Raw genomic sequence first — 8,682 nt, 5'->3', positions numbered from 1 at the left:
GTCAAATTGGAAGACAAAATGCTGCTGTGCCATATGAACAATAAATTCCAGATTTTCAGTTTGTGACTTGTTGCATTGCCTTGATGGATATGCACCATGGATGCTTGTTACTTGTTATTGGGAAGACCTTGACAATTTGATAGGGAAGTGAAGCATGATGGCAAGAAGAACACCTACTCCTTTAAATTCAATGGCAAGACTATCACTTTAACTCCTCTTAGTCCACAACAAGTTTATAAAGCTACTAAGGGAAAAGAAGTCAAGAAAGAGAGCTTGTTTATGAATGGTTAGCAAGTGGAGGGTAGCCATCTTGAGGATTTGAGGGCAAATCCTTCTCAACCCGGGGAGGATGATGTATACGCGGCTCCATTGTCATTTTTGGGTTCCAAGCCATCCCTAAGTCTCCATGCAACCTTTGAAGCCAAGAAGAATGAAGTTCCAGCAAATCCCAAGCCAAAGGAAGCATTGCACCTTCAATTTTGGCCCAAAACCACTTTTGGATATATTCTTATTACATCCACCCAAGGTCCAAATGAATAGCCTGCTCCAATTGATCCAAAAGTGTAAATTTTGAAGCCCATCAATGGCCCAAACGTCCAAGCATCATTTTGAGAAGCCCAAAGAGCCCAAAATTGGGTTTTAGTTACATTGGGACTAAGTTAGAATTTAGTTGTTTTAGTTAGGAAACATCATTCCTAAAGTTAAGGAAAAAACAACTAACTTTTGTCTTTTGTTAATTACTATGTATGGGTTTGGTTTAGAATGAATGACTTAGCTTAATTCATGCCATTTTAGTTGACTTTTGTGGGAAATATTATATCATTGCCATCCATGCCTCCTATATAAAGGGTGGATCTTGATTTGTAAAAGTTTTTTTTTTTGGGTTTTGCTCTTGAATGAAAACTTGAAGAAAGCTTGTTGGCTTTTTTTTCTCATTTCCTTTATCCAATTCATCTTGGAGGAAGAATTGGTAGTGGAAGATCCCAAGGTTGGTGGAACTTTCCTTTATGCCTTGGTTAATTTTCTTGTTATCCTTGAAATCCAAAGTGTGAAGGTGTGAATGTGTGTTGTATGCCTCGGATACTGTTCATAGTGTATGATTTTGCAATTTCCAGGTTTTGCTAGCAAACTTTGAGACAAGTTTTGAATGTCTTGTTGATTGAGTTGTGATTACTATTATATACCATTAGAAAGCTCTTTGAATGCCCTTTCCATTGATATATAATTTGTATGATTTAGAGGTCATTTGCTTGGTTAAAATTGAAAGACAAAATTGCTGCTGTGCCATATGAACAGTAATTCCAAGATTGAGTTTGTATGTTGTTGCATTGTCTTGATGGATATGCACCACCTCATTGCCTAGTGTGGTTGTTTCATTATTGCAGGAGTTTGAAGACTTGTTTCCCGAAGAGATTCCCCATGGATTACCTCCTTTAAGAGGTATTGAGCACCAAATTGACTTCATACCTGGGGTTGCCATACCAAATTGACCTGCCTATAGAACTAATCCTGAGGAGCCAAGAGAGATACAAAGGCAAGTGGATGAGTTGGTGGAAAAGGGATTTGTCAGAAAGAGTCTTAGCCTAAGCTCGGTCCTGTCATTCTAGTCCCAAAGAAAGATGGAACATGGCGCATGCGTGTGGATTGTCGAGCCATCAATAAGATCACAGTAAAATATAGACATCCTATCTCTAGATTAGATGATATGCTTAATGAGTTGCATGGTTCGTGTGTGTTTTCAAAAATTGAATTAAAGAGTGGCTACTATCAAATTCGCATGAAAGAGGGAGATGAATGGAAGACCGCATTTAAAACTAAATATGGATTGTATGAGTGGTTAGTAATGCCTTTTGGTTTAACTAATGCACCTAGTATATTCATGAGGTTAATGAATCATGTCTTGCGAGCTTTCATAGGTAAATTTGTAGTAGTTTATTTTGATGATATTTTAGTTTATAGCAAGAATTTGGGTGAACATGTGAAACACTTGCATGTTGTTTTTAGTGTGTTAAGAGAGAACCGCTTGTATGCTAATCTCAAAAAGTGTACATTTTGCATGGAATCCATTGTATTTCTTGGCTATGTTGTTAGTGCACAAGGTATTAGTGTGGATGAAGAGAAGGTAAAGGTGATAAGGGACTAGCCTACACCTAAAAACGTGAACGAGGTAAAAAGTTTTCATGGTTTAGCAAATTTTTATCAAAGATTTGTTAAGAATTTTAGTTCTATTACTACACCTTTGAATGAACTTGTTAAAAAGAATGTTGTTTTTGTGGGAAGATGTGCATGATCGGGCTTTCAATACCTTGAAAGAAAAGCTTACTAATGCACATTTGTTATGTTTGCCTAACTTTGATAAAAATTTTGAGGTAGAATGTGACACATCTGGAATAGGAATAAGGGTTGTTTTGATGCAAGATTCAAAACCAATAGCTTACTTTAGTGAAAAGCTAAGGGGGGCAGCCTTGAATTATACCACTTATGACAAGGAACTTTATGCATTGGTAAAAACTCTTCAAACATGGCAACATTATTTGTGGCTAAAGGAATTCATCATTCATTCTGATCATGAGAGCTTAAAGTTTTTGAAATCCCAAGGTAAGCTTAATAAAAGACATGCTAAGTGGCTAGAGTTCATTGAAACGTTTCCTTATGTGATCAAGTACAAACATGGAAAGGAACATGTTGTTGCCGATGCATTGTCTAGGAGGTATGCATTACTTACTTCTTTGCAAACTAAGTTACTTGGTTTTGAATTACTTAAGGACTTATATACTAATGATTCTGATTTTGGCCAAGTATGGAATGCATGTCATAAGTGTGCGTTTGGTGATTTTTATAGGCATGAAGGATTTTTGTTTAGGAGAGACAAATTATGTGTGCCTATTTGTTCTATTCGTGAGTTGCTTGTTAGGGAAACTCATGGGGGTGGATTGATGAGTCATTTTGGTGTGCAAAAAACTCTAGATATATTACGTGAGCATTTTTATTGGCCTAATATGAAGCATAATATGCAATATGTTTGTGATAAATGCATTACATGTAAGCAAGTAAAATCTAAGGTCAAACCGCATGGCTTGTGATGTGGTTTTAGTTTAAGTTCAAATAGTAGGTGAGTTATATTGGGATGATCAAGCAAACTCAATTCTAAACACAACTCTAAACTACCAAACTCAATAGAAAAAGAATAAGTTTCAGCCAAATAGATTTCAAGAGAGATTTCGGCCAAGGAAGAAAATGAGAAGAAATGAGAGCAAGAACAAGCAAACAACAATTTAATCAATAAAACAAGGCCTAAAAGGAAACCCACCAGCCTTGAATCACCACCAACCCCTTGGTCAAGAGTTGGATAAAGAGGAATTGCAAAACACTTGCAAGAAGGACTTCTTTAATATTCAAGCTAAGTAAAAAAAGTACATCAGCCAAGGAGCCTTTAAATAGGCTTCAAACTACAATTAAATGAAACCTAAATAAAGCTACATTACATTTCAAGCTCATTTCAAAGACATTTGGCTCTAATCTTCATGTTAATCCCAAAGAAGAATGTAAGGCAAGGGAAGGCCAAATTGTCATAGCTTGCCTTGCCAAAAGAAACAGCTCCTAGAGTCATGTGATATGTCCCAAAGAAGAATGCAAGGCAAAGGAAGGCCAAATTGTCATGAATTGTCTTGCCAAAAGAAGTAATTCCTAGAGCCATATGATATGTCAACTCTTGTCTCTTTCTTTGAGCTTCTTTGACTTGCTTAGCTTCACCCAAGACAACTAACAAACTGAATTAAACATAATCTAGCACAAACAACAAGTAAAGTGCATAATTAGACAATAAAATATCTAGAGCTAATTAAACACTCTATTGGGCTTGTTGGACTTTTAATGGATCCAAGTGATAAAAGCGTGACCAAATGAGGGCTTGGGACCCCAAAATGAAGGAAGGGACAAAATAGGCTTGAACATAGCTTGGGTTTGTGCTTGCCTCTCTTCAAAACAAGGTTTTGGGCTCCACACCCCATGTAGGGCCGAATTTGACAAGTGATGAGAATGGACTTGGTATTCTTTTATTGGTCTTGATTGGATTGCACTTGATGGAGTCTTGGATGGACTATGGACCGAGCATGGATCTTCCATTGGATTCGGGTTTGGATCAGCTTGTATACCCTTTTACCCATACCTAACCAACCTTGGATTGATATTTCTATGGATTTTGTCTTAGGATTACTGAGGTCTCAAAGTGGTAAGGATAGCATATTTGTAGTTGTTGATAGGTTTAGTAAAATGGCTTATTTTATTGCATGTTCTAAAACCAATGATACACATATAGCTGAGTTGTTCATTAAGGAAGTGGTTCGCTTGCATGGTCTACCAAGAACCATTGTTAGTGACAAAGATGTTAAGTTTTTAAGTCATTTTTGGTGCACTTTATGGAATAAATTGAGAACTAAACTCTTATTTTGTACTGTTGCACATCCTTAAATGGATGGACAAACTGAAGTAGTTAATAGGACACTCACTACTTTGTTACGTGTTATCATTCAACAGAACTTAAGGCAATAGGAGAAGTGTTTACCACATGTTGAATTTGCTTATAATAGATGTGTTCATTCTACTACTTCATTTTCACCTTTTGAAGTTGTTTATGACTTTAATCTTTTAACTCCTTTGGATATTTTAACTTTGCCTACTAATGAACATGCTAATATTAATGGTAAGAAAAGGGCAGACTTTGTGAAGGATTTACATGCCAAGGTTCGTGCTAACATTAAAAGGAAGAATGAGCAAAATGCAATACAAGCTAATAAGGGGTGTGTGTGTGAACGTTGTCTTTAAACCTGGTGATTGGGTGTGGGTGCATATGAGGAAGGAACGCTTTCCCCCACAAAAAAAGTCAAAGTTGTAGCCTAGAGGAGATGGACCTTTTCAAGTCTTAGAAAGGATTAATGGCAATGCCTACAAACTAGATTTGCTAAGCAGTTGTGGAAATATTAGTACTACTTTTAATGTTGCTGACTTATCTTTGTTTGATGTAGGTGATTCGAGGATGAATCCTTTCAAGGAGAGGGGGAATGATGGAGATCAAGGTACTGATCAAGTGCAACAAAGCAAGTATTCCTAAGATCCTTTGCGAGGAATCGGTGGTCCAATGACTAGAGCAAGGACAAAGAAAATGAAAGAGGCTTTACAAGGCTTAATCATGGAGATGCATGACAAAGAGGCTGTTCTAGAAGTTTCCAATGCTACACCAAGGATAATCACTTATCTTTATGTGCAAGATAATGGACAAGACTTAGAACTTGAAGAATAAAGCTTGGAGTCCATGATATAATTCCGGGCCACATGGCCCAAGCTAAAGAAAGGCTTAAATAAAATGATTAGGTGTTTTGGGTTATTAGATTTTAAGTTAAGGCTAAATATACATGTAAAAGACTTAACCTCTTGGGTTTATTTGGGCTTGTAGGTTGGCCCATGTCTTGATATATTAGCTAGGGTTTTTACTTTGACTTTTATGCCTAGGATTATGATGAGTACATGACTATATAAAGGCCACAACTATGAAAAACGAAAATAGACATATCATTAATAATTTTGAGGTATTTTCAGCAAACTTTGCTTTGTTTCCTTGTGTTATTGGAAGAATGCATCATCTTGACTTATCAAAGGAGTGATCAACCTTTGTGGCGTCTTAAGATTAGGGTTTTAAGGACTTAGTTTGTTTTCTAGCTTTTTTGGGGTACGCATAACAGACTGATTCAAGGGTTCCTAGGGCAGGTCACCTTGCGGGTTCTTTATCACTTGATGACATGCTTGATGAGTTATATGGTGCTTGTGTCTTCTCCAAAATTGATCTAAGGAGTGGCTACCATCAGATAAGGGTGAAAGAAGGAGATGAATGGAAGACATCTTTTAAGACTAAATGAGGCTTATATGAATGGTTGGTTATGCCCTTTGGCCTTTCAAATACTCCAAACACCTTCATGAGGCTTATGAATGAGGTACTCAAACCTTTCATTGGCTCTTTTGTTGTTGTGTATTTTGATGACATATTAGTGTATAACAAAACTTATGATGATCATGTCTTGCATTTGAGGAGTGTCTTTTATGTGTTGAGAAAGAATCTTTGCTACCCTGAAATTTTCTTGTCTTAAGTTTTTTGCAAAGGAAGAGAAGTGTGAATTCTTTGTAGACCAAGTTGTATTCCTTGTGAATTCTTTGTAGACCAAGTTATGTTCCTTGGATATGTAGTTTCCAAAGATGGCATCCAAGTAGATCAATCCAAGGTAGAAGCCATTAAAACTTGGCCCCAACTGAAGACTCTTACTGAAGTAAGGAGCTTCCATGGCCTTGCTTCTTTCTATAGGCATTTTGTGCCTAATTTTAGCACTCTCATGGCTCCCATCACTGAATGCATGAAGAAGAATAGGTTTGAATGGTCCACGGCAGCCTCCAAAGCATTTGAGGAGACTAAAAAGAGGTTATGTGAAGCCCCCATCTTAGCCTTACCTGACTTTGATAAAGTATTTGAAGTGGAGTGTGATGCTAGTGGAGTTGGCATTGGAGTAGTCCTAACTCAAGCTAAAAGACCCATAGCTTATTTTAGTGAGAAGCTTAATGATACAAAGAGGAGATAATCTACCTATGATAAAGAATTTTATGCTATTGTTAGGGCCTTAGATCATTGGAGTCATTACTTAAGGCCTAAGCAATTTGTTCTCCATTCAGATCATCAAGCTTTGAAGTTTCTTAGCAGCCAACAAAAGATAAGCGCAAGGCATGCTAAATGGGTAAAAATCCTTCAATTGATGCGAATGATCAAGGGATAACTTCATCAAATTCCCACATGGGGAAGCATAACAATGCAGGTTCGAATTATACTTCAACAAACACGAAGAATTTGGATCCATTGAGCTATGACGGAGGCCCAATTACACGAGCAAGAGCCAAAAAGATGAAAGCGGCAATCATTGGGCTAGTTCAAAGTCATTTGGAGCTTATGAGGAAGAGTCCGAGCGAAGTCAAAGGTCAACTAATGGGCAACGGCCTGACAAGCATGAAGTTTAGTTCAAGACTTGTGCATTTAATTCAATTTGAAGAATTAAAAGAGCTTACTTTAACACAAGGAGTCAAAATACATGAATTAGTCTAAGGGTAGCAAGGAGCATGTGTTGGACATTATTCCTAAGGCTAAATTTCATACTTAGCCGAATATGTATATGGAAGCCCAAGTCATATCAATTCGGCTAGCCCTTTTGTGATTAGTTATTATCTAGTTGGTATCCTAGTTTAATTAAGAAAGCTTGTTTAGTTATTATCTAATTGTTATTCTAGTTTAATTAGAAAGAATATTTAATTGGCATCTTAGTTTAATTAGGAAAGCTTGTCTAGTTATTATCTAATTGTTATCCTAGTTTAATTAGGAGAGTACTTCGTTGTCATGAGTGTTTTTTCGGTAAGTAATAAATTTATACCAAAGAGAAAAGGATATACAAGAGGCTAATCTAGGACAAGCCCCTAGAAAAGCCAAACACAAGCATACCTAGGACAATCCCCTAGGTTATGCCGAAACAAAACACAACACACAATCAAACATTGGTACAAAGAGCACCACGACAACAACACAAAATAATCATACTACAAGGAACACATCACAAGACCGAACATCACCAAGACTACTCAAAAATTACATGAGGTATACCCCAATTGTTTGCAATTAACACATTTTCACTAGACTTGTTAACTTTTTTCAAGCAAGATACTCTAACTCTAACACAATCTTTGATAAGCATTGTAACTCTCTCCCTTGGTAATGCACCTCTTCCAAAGCAAATGTCATTCCTAACCTTCCAAATGTGGTAGATGGTGGCCCCAAAGCATAGCTTACCCAAAATATTCTTAAAGCTATTCTCCTTCCATTTTTTAGCCAAATCCGCAATCGAAGAGGCCCATGGAATGGAATTGAGTTGTTGATGGCATAGATTAAGCATTCCATTCCAGATTTGGGAGCTAAAATCACATCTAAAAAAGAGATGATCCATGCTTTCCGGTTCCTCATTGCACAATGGGCATAAATTGTGGGAGATAAGGCCGATTCTAACTAACTTGTCCCTTGTCATTAGCTTGCCTCTAATACCCATCCACACTATGAAGGAGTGTCTTAGAAAGTGCCTTTTGAACCATACAAGATTGTGCCAAGTAACCTTTACTCCCCTACTTCTTATTACCTCCCAAGCCGATTTGATAGAAAAGGTGTCATTGGTATTAGGGGACCATATTAAGTAGTCCTCACCACCCATTGGGCAGCAAGAGAGAGCTTCCTTTATCTCCATAAGGTGGCATGAATTTGCGGCTGGCCATTTCCACCCATGCTCATCAATAACTTCCTTTACTAATGCATACTTAGGGATACCCGAATCATAGATAACCCGTTGATGCGAATGATCAAGGGATAACTTCACCAAATTCGCACATGGGGAAGCATAACAATGGAGGTTCAAATTCTACTTCAATAAACACGAAGAAGTTGGATCCATTGAGCTATGACGGAGGCCCAATTACACGAGCAAGAGCCAAGAAGATGAAAGCGGCAATCATTGGGCTTGTTCAAAGCCATTTGGAGCTTATGGGAAAGAGTCCAAGTGAAGTCAAAAGGGAACTCATGGTCAACGACATGACAAGCATGGAGTGTAGTTC

Source organism: Mangifera indica, chromosome 13, assembly GCF_011075055.1.
Source record: "Mangifera indica cultivar Alphonso chromosome 13, CATAS_Mindica_2.1, whole genome shotgun sequence".
Lineage (NCBI taxonomy): Eukaryota > Viridiplantae > Streptophyta > Magnoliopsida > Sapindales > Anacardiaceae > Mangifera > Mangifera indica.
Note: the sequence above shows the minus strand (reverse complement) of the source record.